Source organism: Mustela putorius, unplaced genomic scaffold, assembly GCF_011764305.1.
Source record: "Mustela putorius furo isolate JIRA1106 unplaced genomic scaffold, ASM1176430v1.1 tig00003909_pilon_pilon_pilon, whole genome shotgun sequence".
NCBI lineage: Eukaryota > Metazoa > Chordata > Mammalia > Carnivora > Mustelidae > Mustela > Mustela putorius.
This window is the reverse complement of record NW_025422057.1, coordinates 43,527,687-43,542,308: the sequence shown is the minus strand read 5'-3', so window position 1 is coordinate 43,542,308 and position 14,622 is coordinate 43,527,687. Positions and strand designations below refer to the sequence as shown.

Genomic DNA, 14,622 nt, shown 5'->3' with positions numbered 1-14,622 from the left:
ACCGCCTGTCTGCTGGGATCCAAAGAAGATCCATTCCTAGTAGGAACGAGTCTCTGAACCAACAACCAGGCCTGCTTAGGAACTAACTAGAACCAGTTAGATCTGAAGCACAAAACTGTCATCCTGGCATTGGAATAGATGGCAGTAGACCATGAGTGCCAGTACCTGAACTTATGTGAACTCTTTCCAGGTTATGTCCCTAGTTGGCCACTGTCCCAATGGTTGGTTTTCCTTTCTGCAAAATGAATTCTGTGATCTGGATTCTCTCTTTAGATTCAGAGGGAGGGGAGAATCATCCCCCTCTGCTTTGTCACAGCTATTATCTTGGCAGCTCTCTTTGATTCCTCACTGTGACTTGGAGTACATAGAGATATCTTTGTGCAACTCTATATTTTAAACTCTGACACATTCTCTGGTAATCCTGCCCTAAATATTTAATCTGGATGTTTAGCAAAATCACTACCTCCCAGCTGTGGACCATTGCCTGTGAAAGGCACACACGGGGACTTGGGGCCTGTGTCTCACAAAGTGGCAGAAAAACAAAGATCAGAGCAAGATAATGAGCAGCAGACCCATCATTCTCACCCTCACGGAAGTGAACACTTCTGCCTGAACTCCCAGGCTCTGGGTCTCCACCTGCTCTCTTTACTGTTTATGTGGCTACCAGAGAGGTTCCTATAGGTCCTTTTTCAGGGAATTTCTGGGTCTCCCTATTATGCAAATAGTATAGTCCTAAGAAAGGTATGTACTGCAGGACTACTTGGAATGTAAGCATGTCTATTATCAGTTAATATGGATTTCAAATTCAGTGATATTTTTTGCTTCAGCTCCCCTCTGCTACAGTGACCTTCCCACCCCAACAAAGCTTGCTTATTCCTGAGTATGTCCTCGAGGCTTCCAGACCCTTGTCATTGTTCATATTATTCTCACTGCTTGAAAGGTCCTACACAGTGCTGTTTCTTGAAATGGCCCTTCCTTCAGAGAACAGCTTTCACAATAAAGTGTTCTTTTAAGCTTCCCAGGAGAATATAAACTCAATGTTTTTCATGCTTGTGAATCTCTGCTATAATAGCCTTTGTTATACCTCTTCTTGTGGTTTGCTTTTTACTCTAGTAAGTCTTTCCCACTAGATCAGGAGCTACTGGAGGGCAGGGACAAGACTTAATTTTGTATCCTGCCATGCAAACACAGTGTCAGCCCAGAACATAACAACTCAATTCATGTCCTGGAATAGTAATGGTAACCTATTGCCTGACCCTTCTCAAATAGCTTCCTAGACTGAAATGGAGGGGGTACAAAGAAAGATAATGGACTTTAGCTTCAGACTGGGTGCAATGCTGGTACAATCACTTCCTGGTTTCATGTGACTTATCTCTCAGAACCCTCAATTTCCTCCCATATAAAGCAAGATTATAAATCTGTAGTGAGAAAGAATGCCAGAATCTAGATGTCTGAATACTTTAAAAAAAACTTTTTATTAACATTTAATGTATTATTTGCTTCAGTGGTACAGGTCTGTGATGCATCAGTCTTACATAATTCATAGCACTCCTTGTAACACACACCCTTCCCAATGTCCATCACCCAGACACCCTATCCCTCAGGTCCTCCTCCCCTTCTAGCAATCCTCAGTTTGTTTCCTGAGATTAAGAGTCTCTTATTGTTTGTCTCCCTCCTGATCCTATCTTGTTTCTTTTTTTTTCTCTCCCTTCTCCCCATGACACCCCACCCTGCCTCTCAAATTCCTCATATCAGAGAGATCATACAATAATTGTCTTTCTCTGATTGACTTGTTTCACTCAGCATTAAACCCTCTAGTTCCATCCATGTTGTTGCAAATGGCAAGATTTTGTGTTTTTTTGATGGCTGTATGGTATTGCATTGTATATATATATACCACATCTTCTTTATACATTCTAGATGTCTGAATACTTGATCACTGTCCTGACTCTTCCCCACCATGGGTGGCAGGATGTATGTATGGGAAAATGTCAGAAACAGTCTTGATTTCCAGCAGGAGCTCTAATTCCCAGTACCCCATGGCTTCTACTTTCATGACCTGATCAGCCATCATGTGGTCAAACAGGAGGTAGCTGTTGTCTCAGTCCAGGACCCACAGTTGAAGGCATGCTTCAGAGTCTTGCTGCATAGACTTCAGACTTTCTCTGAAGCTCCTTCCTGCCTCCCCTCTTGTTTATACGAAGACAACAGCTGAAGGTAGTCATGAATCTCATCTTACTAGCTAGATGCAGAAGACAAGACCTATCCTTACAATGAAGGGAGGATTTTCTGCAGTCTGGTTCTGTTTTGGATACTTCACTTTTCCCACAAAAATTCCTACCCCACTGAACATAGACTAACTCTATGTTCCTGAGCATGTCATGTTTTCTTCTATCAGTTTCAAAGCTTCCCCTTGGTAGTGAGGTAGTGGACATGTACATGTTTGGGGGAAATCTCCTCTTTATAAACCATTTATTTAAATAATAACAATGACCTAGTTTAGGCAAATGCAGACTGAGGAAAAGGAGGAATACACTGATGTTGGTGTCAGGTTTTGCCTCTTAGCAACCACAAGACATTAGGAAGTTTTCTTAATATCTTGCAACTTCAATTATAAAATAGAGAAGATCAGGGGTGCCTAGGTGGCTCAGTTAAGCATAAGACTCTTGATCTCAGCTCAGGTCTTGATCTTAGGGTTGTGAGTTCAAGTCCTGCATTGGGCTTCATGCTGGGTGTGGAGCCTACTGAAAAAAAAAAATAGACATGTTCATATCTACCACCTAGGTCTTTTATGAGCATTAAGTAAGGTAACATGTGCAGAGATGGCATCATAGTAATTGGCATGAAATAGGTGTTTGATAATATGCTGTCACCTTTCTTTCCTCTCTTGAAAGTTATCTCAGTAGTGTACTTCCACCATTTGGCTACAGACTGTCAGTTTCATGTGAAGGAAATTTGAGAACTCAGGACCACAAAATCATGAAAATTTTATTATATAATCACTTTAAAAAAAAACTTCTAAATTTTATTTGAAGTCAACTCTATGCCACATGTGGTGCTTAATCTCATGATCCTGAGAACAAGAGTCACATGTTCTATCAAGAGAGCCAGCCAGCACCCCGCATCACTATTTGTAATCAAAAGGAAGAGGGCAGTCAAGGATTAATTCTAAACTTTCTGCAGAAATGAATTTTTAATAATCCCATGGTGTTCTTGGAGCCTTCCTAACCTATTTACCTGTCTACTTGACAAGGTAAAAGTTCTCAGGTAAACATGGTAATACTTGTTCCAAGTTCCTCAGATCATAGCAGCTGATCTTTTCCCACACTGGAAGTCATAGACATTGTTGATCCATAAGGAATATATTCTGGGATTTTTTTGTTGTTGTTATTGTTAAAATGCAATCATTGTCATTGTTGTGACTGACTTTCCTAACTACCAGAGGACTCACACTTTTGTTTTGGGGTAGAAGCTAGACCTGCTCCCAGGTGCTCTTTCCCAGACCTATCCAGTCATTGTTCCCAAAGCAAAATGTATCCTCCTTCTCTGGTAGAGGGCCTTGAAACAGAGTTCAGGGAACCATTCAAGCCAGGAAGACCACCTCTCCTTGTGTCCACGTGTGTGTCTTGGGCAAAATTGTTCTTGGCGAACAGGAATAATGGAAGGAAGCCTGGAGATTTTTCATCAGCTACAGGCAACCAAACTAAGGTTCTTCCATGCTCATGTTCGAAGCCCAATAGGTCAGAGATGGTAGATAAAGAGCTTGGGCAATTTTCCCTTTAAAGGAACCAATATGGTACAGTTATCACAAACATGGGTTTTGGGGTCAATCCACAATAGCTCTGAGTTGAAATCTGCTTGAATATGTGGCTGCATGGCCCAGGTTCTAAACTTCACTATACCCTATGTACTTCCTCTGTGTAGTGGGCATAATAACACTACTAATTCAGCTGTTATGAAGATTAAATGAGGCAATGCATGTAAAATGCAAACGGAGGGCTTGACATTACTCAATAAATGCCACAAACTACTTAAGAGTGAGAGCCTCCTTGCCATACTATCAATTCCAGAGTTTAGAAATTACTGAGTGATAGGATCCCAAATGAGTTTGGATTGGGTTGATTTATCAAAAACAAAATAAAACAAGAAACCACAAATGAGTGATAATTTACGTGGGGCAAATACTAAGTATGGAGAAAATTGAGGAATTTCCCTTTCCCATTTAAGCCATTTTTAAAAAGCTTTATTTATACTTCTCAGCTTTCTATTTCAAAGGAGATATTGGAACAGTCAGGGCCAGGAATTGATTGAATTTGCTGATTTGATTCCTAGGCTTGTGTTTTCTTATTGGTCCATTTCTATCTGTTGTATGTGATCTTCCTCACCGTGACAGGGGATGAACTGGCCAAGACAGGGAGCCAGTTCACTCGCCTCCAGACAAAGGCAAAGCTTCCCTTCAATGGAGCCACTTAAGCAGTATACTAGCCTTAATAAATCGCTGTACCATGATGGCTCCCCTTTCCTGCCCTCTGATTTATCCCCATCACCTTGGATTATGTCCTTTAGGTACACAGAGAACAGTGGATCATTATCAATCACATCCTGTCCTATCATTTGTGTGTGCATGTATGTTTGCCTCCACAGATAAAACCACATGAATATGCAAGAAAATACATAGAAAAATATCCACACAAATATGTATAGACTAAGTCAGGAACACTCTGATCAACATAAATATACACAGACAGGCCACATATAATCAGCATGAAAGACAGTCCTTTCAAACACACTCACCCATACCCGCTGTCACACAAATCTCGGATGTCACACAAGCATCCCGTGCACACACTTTGATCATGTGACTAGTCTGTGAGCACATGGAGTATAGAGAGTATACTTCATCTTGTTCTATTCACATTCTTTTTATGAAGGGCTTTCTATAGATCCGTAGATCAGCAGGACAATTTCATATCCTATTACAATCTGCCAAGAAGAAATAGATAAATCTATTAGCCTGTTCTTTGCTTGTTTCATCATTGTGACAGTCTCTCATGGGTCTACATCCATCAGGCTCCCACACCACCTGACAGCCGAGTCTCCACCACTGAGCTGCAGGTTAATAGCTCTTTAATCTCTATTTAATTGCTCATTAATAATTCCGATACTGCTTTCTTCTGTTAATTGATTAAAAAATGGTTTCAGTGGAAGTGAATAATGAAATTTGGTAGCAACCAACTAGAGAATGAGTTTTCTTGTCATCAAGATAATCAAGAAGAAATAGTGACCAAAACACTCCTTGCTTCATTTGCAGATTTTTTGAATGCTACAGCTGGCACGGCCTTTGGAATTCAACTACATCAGCGTTTCTCAAACTGATTCACAAGTGATTAAACAGTTTTCTAGGAAAAACAATATTCTGTGATTAAATAAGTCTGGAAGACACAGCATACAAATCTCTTTCACAATTTTGCATTTTAAATCAATGTTAGCATAGTCAAAGCTCTGACATTCCAGTTTGAGAAACCTATTGACATTGTTAAGTTGCTCTTCACCCAAATTTATTTGATAGTAAAAATCACATTTCTGTTGAATACCACTTCAGTTATCTACTGCTGCATCGTGAGTCCCCCCAAAATTTAGCGGCTTCATTAAAATGATGGATTAGGGGTGCCTGGGTGGCTCAGTGGGTTAAAGCCTCTGCCTTCTGCTCAGGTCATGATCTCAGTGTCCTAGGATCAAGGTCCACGTCGGGCTCTCTGCTCAGCAGGGAGCCTGTTTCCTCCTTTCTCTCTGCCTGCCTCTCTGCCTGCTTGTGATCTCTTTCTGTCAAATAAATAAATAAAATCTTTAAAATAAAATAAAATGATGGATTATCTTTCACAGTTCTGTGGATTTCTGTGTTGGCAGGTACAAGATGGCCTGGCCCTCCATATGGTTTTTTATCCCCCTCAAGTCTTCCCTACAAAGTGGACTCAGGGAAGTGTTCTAATAGAACAAACAACAGAAACTACAAGGCTTCTAAAGGCCTAGACTTTGAGTCAAACAACATTACATCTGATATATCATATTAAACAAAGCAAGTCACAAAACCAGGCAATATTCAAGGGACACATGAATTAATGTCCACACTTGATGGGAGAACAGACACTCACACCACAAAAGGGCACATGGAATGGAGGAAGAAATTGTGGCTATCTTTGAGTGTGATCTATCATGGGCCACTGAACAAATGGGTTTTGGAAGACTGTATGAAATCCTAATATAGAACAAACTCAACATTTCCTAGGTTCAGATATTGAGACATACATATGGAATGATTTGTCCAAGGGCACACATCTGATAATCACAGAAATGAGATTAGAATCTAGACTTTGGACCCAAAGTCCTTTGTCTTCACCATTGTGCTTCTAAAAGATTCCGAACTGGCCATGAATGACTTGAATGATACACAAATGCTTATTTCCTGCATTTGGGGAGTCCTCGATTCTGATCCTGGTCTTCTAAACAAGTCCAGCTAGGCTTGTCAGAACACAAATAACTCAGTAAACCAGAGCCTAGGCTTTCTGTGCCTTCATTCCGTGAAGGATGGGCTCTGGACATAGCCAGACTTAGTCATACTAATTGGCATGAGCTAGATAAGCTCTGTCTCAAAAGCATCTTCTGACATAAAGTAACCTCTTTGTTTGTTTGTTTTTCAAAATTTTTAACCATATTGTTTGGATAACTATTGAGTCCTGTACCTTCACAACCCATAGTTTGATCTTTACCTAATCCCGCGTGTCTCTTAAACCACAATTCAACCCAACCCTTTGACATCTCATAAATGAATTTATGTAATGTTCCTCGGACTTGGCAGCTTATCCCAAACACATCCTCCCTGTTATTACAATGCTTGCAAGCAAATCCTGAAATAATTTCTTCTATGGGTTCTTGCTAAACTGGTCGAGATAAGCATGAAAACTTACCTGTTTTTAGGTCTGCAAATTTAGCTCAATCTTTCATTATTTATTTATCACTATGGCCCTGTATTTTGCATACTCTGCAAGATTTGAGCCTACTGACAAGATACTTGCTACTTGAATATATTGGATCTAACTTCAGGCTGTCTGTCTATCTATCTATCATGTCTCTTCCTCTTTTATTCATATGTTAACATGTTTACATTTACTCTAGTTTACTTTATTACAAGGCTGGTACTATAACTCTTGGCCTCTAGCCTATCAGGTGGAAGGGGTCATATCCAAAACTTGCTTCTTATAAATGCTCAAAGTCAAATCTGCTGCATCAGAGCCAGAGGAATACTCGGTGGTAATGACTCCATCAATATCCTCAGGACACTGGCTCCTAGCAACATTGCTTAAACATTTTGCATTAACTTGGCTTTAAGTGTTCCAGCTTTCTTTGCCCAGGAGAGCTAATGAAAGAGAAACATTAAAATGAAGGCAAATAATTGTAGAAAAAAGTTATGTCATATACTTAACAGACAATACATGAGACTGTAGCTTCATCTTCCTTTTGTAACACATTTATTATGATCAGAACACAACCTTTTTCTGGATGTCATTTTCAGCTGAAGTGTCACAGCATGAAAGAGTCTCAAAATTACATCTGTTTCCCATTCTTAGCTCATTACAAGGCAGGAGGAATAGAAGGGTGAGGGATCCTATGGCTGAGATTTATACATGAAGAGCAGAGGTGGTGTTAGGTCCCTAGACCAACGCTTAAATCTAAGATTACCTGGAAACTAACCAGGAGAAGAAGAAGAAAAAAATGAAAACCCAAACAGCCTATTTTATAAATATAGCCAGTGTCAAATAAACTCTCAAAGATTTCTCTAGAAATGCTGTTGAAATTCGACGCAAACCTTTATTTATTTATATAGCTTTGATTTTCATTGAGGCCAAGGTGAAAAGAAGCAGAAAGGCAAACACCCCACATGGTATCTGTATTTGAGACTACTGAGAGGCAGGTTGCCTAATGAAGTTTATGTGTCCAGGAGAAAATCCCCTTTGAGCCACTTCAGATCTTGGGAGGTGCCAATCTTCCTGGGCCCTGACGTTAAAGTCCTCTGAGTATGTATCTAGCTCTAGTTGGCAGGAGAAAGCAGCAAATGACATTTTGGAGACTGGCCTAATCTGACGAACAATTAAATCACATTGCTCTGAAATTTGCCTTTCCAAATATTGTCTATGCTCAAGTCAAGATGAATAGTCAAATTGTGAAAAGGTATTGGTTTAGAAATGAAATGACCTCTAACATGATTTGAAGCAATCCCTCTGTACACTGAGTTGCATTTCTAGAATTCATATGTCACCTGAAACCTCTTTTCCCTCTAAACCACCAGCTCTCATATTCTCCCACTCTACTTCCTACCTGGCTTTCCATTTATTGACTCGCCAGAATTAGTCATGCATTTTGGTTCTATTTTTACTTCAAGGTTAACCAAGTTAATATGTATGCAATTGTGGCTTACTTGTAGTTCTTTTCAGTTTGGTAAGTCAGAGGCAAATGCAGAAGCAAAGAGCTGAGAGGACTCCTAAGGAGACAGCAAGTTTACTGCAACCTCAAAATAAGGAGACTTTCCTTTCACTGGGGAGTGAGACTGGTTCCTATGAAAATGTCAAATCTGATAGAATCAGATTCATGAAGGAACTAAAATTAAAATGCTTCAAATTGGGGGTGCCTGGGTGGCTTAATTGGTTAAGGATCTGCCTTTGGCTCAGGTCATGATTCTAGGCTCCTGGGATCAAGCCCCACATTGGCTCCCTGCTCAACAGGGAGCCTGCTTCTTCCTCTCTCTCTCTCAAATAAAGAAATAAATTTTTAAAAAATGCTTCAAATTGTACTTTTAAAGAAGTGGAACATCTAAGGGAGAGATGTGTACAATCCTCAGTAAAGAATGGTTGTTCAATGGTGTGTGTGAGGGAATGCGTGGGAGGACTATCACAGCTTAGCTAACACTCCAATGACAAGATCCATTGAGCCAACACATAAGAAGGGAAGGCAACCCAGGAAGGAGACTGAGGAGTTAGAACTTGGGTTCAATAGCCACTCATCCAAATATATATATATATACACATCTATGTATATATACATATACCCATATATGTATATATCTCCACATATATATGTACTAGAGTAATATTAGTAATACTAGTATTACCTAGAATATCACTAAAAGAAACTGAACAGAATATACACTCAAACCCACTACAGACAAATCAAAATAGAACTCTAAAAATGTTCAGGTGACCACAGAAGAAAACAGACATAAAAAGTAGAGACAATATAAAACAAAAATAAAATAGTAGACTTAAGTCCCAATAAAGCAATAATTACATTAAATGCAAATTATTTGAATACACCAATTAAAATATAATTTTGTACAGTGGATTAAAAACATGACTCAACCATATACTGTCTACAAGAAGCTCACTTCAAATACTGTGATATAGGCAGGTTGAAAATAGGAGGATAGAAAAGGATATATCATACAAACAAATCGAAAGAAAGCAGAAGTGGCTATATTATACCAGATAAAGTACAGTTCAAGGCAAAAAAATATTACCAGAGACTGCGAAGGGTGCTTTAAAATGATGTGCCCTCTTTCTTTCCAACCAGGGCCTGGCAGAATGGCTTCCATAAAGAACCATGAGAGACTATGGACTCTAAAAAAAACAATCTGAAGGGTTTGAATTGATGGGTGGGTGGGAGGTTGGGGTACCAGGTGGTGGGTATTATAGAGGGCATGGATTGCAGGAGCACTGGGTGTGGTACAAAAATAATGAATACTGTTATGCCGAAAATAAATTTAAAAAAAGAAGCATGGTGAGAAGGGCCATTCTGCCACCAATGAGGTAGTTAAAAGAGAACACACTGTTAATATTTGCAAGTACATGCATGGGGTGAGTTTCTAGAAGTGTGCCCCTTGAGTTCTCAAAGAGATCTAGAAATTTGTCATGAAGGAGATGGGAACTTCAGATAGGTGCATTGATGCCAGGCTGAACAAAGCTGCCTGGGCCAAAGGAATAAGGAAAGTTCCATACCATCTCTGTGTGCAGTTGTCCAGGAAAGGTACTGAGGATGAGGATTCACCAAACAAGCCCTGTACATTGGTTACCTATGTTTCTGTCACCACTTTAAAAAATCTACAGACAGCTACTATGGATCAGAACTAATTGGTGATTGTCAAATAAAGGTATAAAACTGAAAAAAAATAAATAAAATAATGTGCCAATATACCAAGAGACATAATAGTCTTAAATATTATACACCAAGCTATAGAATAGCAAATTCTGTGAAGCAAGGTAGAACGGAAAGTAGAAACAAGCAAATCCACAGTTACAGTTGGAGACTTCAGTTTCCTTCTCTCAACAATTGATAAAACAGAATATCAGCAAGGGCTTGGAAGAACTCAATGACATTGTTAACAATAGATCTAACTGACAGTCATTGAACACTACACCCAACAACAACCGATTGTACATTCTTCCAAGTGTTCCTGGAATACATACAAGGTAGAATTGTCATTGGCCAGGGACGCCTGGGTGGCTCAGTTGGTTAAGCAGCTGCCTTCAGCTCAGGTCATGATCCCAGCATCCTAGGATTGAGTCCCACATCAGGCTCCTTGCTTGGCAGGGAGCCTGCTTCTCCCTCTGCCTCAGCCTGCCTCTCTGTCTGCCTGTGCTCGCTCGCTCTCTCTCCCTCTACCCCTGACAAATAAATAAATAAAATCTTTAAAAAAAAAAAAAAGAATTGTCATTGGCCATCAAACAAACCTTAGCGAATTGAAAAGAACTGAAATCATACAGAGTGTGCTCCTTGACTACAATAGAATCAAACTAGAAATCAATGTCAGAAAGATAAAGGGAACATTACCAAGTATTTGGAAACTAAAAAATAAACTTTTAAATACTCAATGGATCAAAGAAGACATCTCAAAGAAAATTAAAAAGTATATTGAACTATAAAAACAAAAGTACAAAACTTATAAAATACAGATAAAGCAATAATGAGAGCGAACTTTATAACACTGGATGCACATATAAGAAAATAGGAAATCTCTAATTAATAATTGAAATTCTCATCTCAAGAACCTAGAGTTCTTGAGTAGGAAAATAAACCTAAAGCAAGTAATAAGAAGGAAAAATAGTGTAGAGGGATAAATCAATGAAACTGAAAATAGTAGATACAACAGAGCTGGTTCTTTGAAAAACTGAATACAATTGACAAACATGTATAAGACTGACAGAGACAGATTGAACAATTGAGAGAAAAAGGACACAAATTACCAATATCAAGGAGGAAACGAGGGATATTATTACAGACCATGGAGGTATCAAAAGGATAATAAGGTGTGGTGGGATGAATGGTAGCCTCAAAAATATCATGTCCTCATCCTTAGGATCTGTAAATATTACCTTATTTGTGGAAAAGTTCTTTGCAGATGTGATTAAATTAATGACTGAGAAGGAGAATTATCTTGGATTATCCAGATGGGCTCTAAATGCTGTTGCATGTATTTTATTAAAGAGAGGAGCAGAGGGGGATTAGATACACATAGAAGAGGAGTAGACAATGTGACCACAGGTGGGGAGGGAGTGATGCAGCTTCATGTCAGGGAATGTCATCAGAAGATAGAAGATAAGGAATGGATTGTTCCCTAGAACTGTCAGAACATGGGCCAGGTGAAGAATTTATTTTGGTCAAGTAAAACTGGTGTTGAATTAATTTTCTCCAGAAGTATGAAAAAAATCAATCTCTGTTGTTTCAAGCAAACAAGTTTGTGGTCAGTTGCCACAGAGTCATAGAAAACTAACATATACAGGCATACCATGAACAACTTACATGCATTATGTGCTAACTTAAAATGAAATAGACCAATTCTTAGGAAAACACAAATGTCCACATTTCACCCAATATGAAATAGATAATTTGAATAATCCTATGACTATTAAGGGAATTGAATTTTTTTTGAAGTATTTATTTATTTGAGCAGGAGAGAGTGCACAAATAAGCAGGGATGTGGGAAAAACAGAGGGGAAGGGAGAAAGAAGCTGAAGCAGACTCTGCAATCATCACCAAGCCCAGACACCTAATGCAGGGCTTGATCCCACCACCACAATATCATGACCTGAGCTGAAACCAAGAATTTGATGTTTAACTGACTGAGCCACCCAGACACCCCAATGGAATTGAATTTTAAGATCCCCCAAAAGAAATCTGTAGTGCTAGATATCTTCACTGGAAAATATTTAAAAGATCATTAACACCAATACTACATACTCTATCCCATAAAATAGAAAAAAAGAGAATACTTTCCCATATATTTTATGAAGGTAATATTATCCTGATACCAATACCACATAAAGGCAGTACAAAAGAAGAGAAGCCCAAACCAGTATCAGTTGAATAGGAAAATCATAAAGTCAAACTTTCCCCCTAACTGTAATCCAATATTTTATAAAGTGTTGTCCACAGAGCGTGACCTTCAGAAATTTCTGATATACCCCTGTTCGGGGACCATCAAGGCTCAGAAGTTCTGAGAGTATAGACTCATCATTTATAAGAAAATCCCCAGATTAATTTTTTTTTTTGAGATAGAGAGAGACAGAGAGAAAGAGAGAGCTAGCATGGGGTTGGGGAAGAAGGAGAGAAAGAGAGAATCCCAAGCAAGTTCTAAGCCCAGCACAAATTAGGATGCAGGGCTTGATCTGATGACCCTGAGATCATGACCTGAGCCGATACTAAGAGTTGGATATTCAACCGACTGAGCCACCCCAGTACCCCTCCCCAGATAATTTTTATTCAAACTAAATTTAGAGAGGCATTGCCATAAATCAATGATGGCAAGCAGTCTATTGGCTAACTAAAGCTTTGTTCTTTGTCTATGGAGTTCCATTCCTGAGAAGATTGTAATTAGCTTATTCTTTTGTCCTCACCAACATGTGGAGAATGAACATAACATGGAGGTTTAAACTTATTATTTCTTTCATAAACACTCTCTCGGTCAATATTATGGCCATGAAGAACATCAGACTGGCATCATGAGGTCATGGAATCAAGGAAATTGAGAATCCACATCATTACTGGTTCCCAGGAAAGACTGGCACACCTTGTATATGCTGTTGAGGTCACTGTAGGCCTGGAGAAATGGAAGGAACTGGTAGATCTGGGGGTGCTGGGATGCTAGTGGGAGTGCTGGAGGGCTGAGAGGTGAGTGTACAGTGCTTAATCATGGGAAGAAGTTAATAACGGCAAAACATGATCAAGCAAGAACTCAGCAAATTCAGACTATTTCTTTGTAGATTTTTTAAAAATTTCTTTTCAGTGTAACAGAATTCATTGTTTTTGTACCACACCCAGTGCTCCATGCAATACGTGCCCTCCTTAATACCCACCACCTGGCTCCCCCAACCTTCCACCACCCTGCCCCTTCAAAACCCTCAGATTGTTTTTCAGAGTCCATAGTCTCTCATGGTTCACCTCCCTTCCAATTTCCCTCAACTCCCTTTTCCTCTCCATCTCCCAATGTCCTCCATGTTATTTCTTATGCTCCACAAATAAGTGAAACCATATGATAATTGACTCTCTCTGCTTGACTTGTTTCGCTCATCATAATCTCTTCCAGTCCCGTCCATGTTGCTACAAAAGTTCAGTATTCATCCTTTCTGATGAAAGCATAACACTCTATAGTGTATATGGACTACATCTTCCTTATCCATTCGTCCGTTGAAGGGCATCTTGGTTCTTTCCACAGTTTGATGACCATGACCATTGCTGCTATAAACATTGGGGTATAGATGGCCCTTCTTTTCACTACATCTAAATACCCAGTAGTGCAATTGCAGGGTCATAGGGAAGCTCTATTTTTAATTTCTTGAGGATTCTCCATACTGTTCTCCAAAGTGGCTACACCAACTTGCATTCCCACCAACAATGTAAGAGGGTTCCCCTTTCTCCACATCCTCTCCAACACACATTGTTTCCTGTCTTGCTAATTTTAGCCATTATAATTGGCATAAGGTGGTATCTCAATATTTTTTTTTAATTTTTTTAATTTTTAATTTTTTTTATTTTTTCATTTTCAGCATAACAGTATTCATTATTTTTGCACCACACCCAGGGCTCCATGCAATCCGTGCCCTCTATAATACCCACCATCTGGTACCCCGACCTCCCACCCCCCGCCCCTTCAAAACCCTCAGATGTGGTTTTAATTTGAATCTCCCTGATGGCTAGGGAGGATGAACATTTTTTCATGTGTCTGATAGCCATTTGTATGTCTTCATTGGAGAAGTGTCTGTTCATATCTTCTGCCCATTTTTTGATATGATGATCTGTTTTGTGTGTGTTGAGTTTGAGAAGTTCTTTATAGATCCTGGATATCAACCTTCTGTCTGTACTGTCATTTGCAAATATCTTCTCCCATTCCGTGGGTTGCCTCTTTGCTCCGTTGACTGTTTCCTTTGCTGTGCAGAAGCTTTTGATCTTGATGAAGTCCCAAAAGTTGATTTTCTCTTTTGTTTCCTTTGCCTTTGGAGACATATCTTGAAAGAAGTTGCTGTGGCTGATATCGAAGAGGTTACTGCCTATGTTCTCCTCTAGGATTCTGATGGATTC

At 39.4% G+C, this 14,622-nt stretch overlaps 1 pseudogene; it reads left to right on the top strand.

Annotated features, from left to right (window-relative positions):
* LOC101686136 overlaps window positions 1–10,568 on the top strand; it is a 38,909-nt pseudogene extending 28,341 nt beyond the window's left edge.
* The last annotated feature ends 4,054 nt before the right edge of the window (window positions 10,569–14,622 follow it).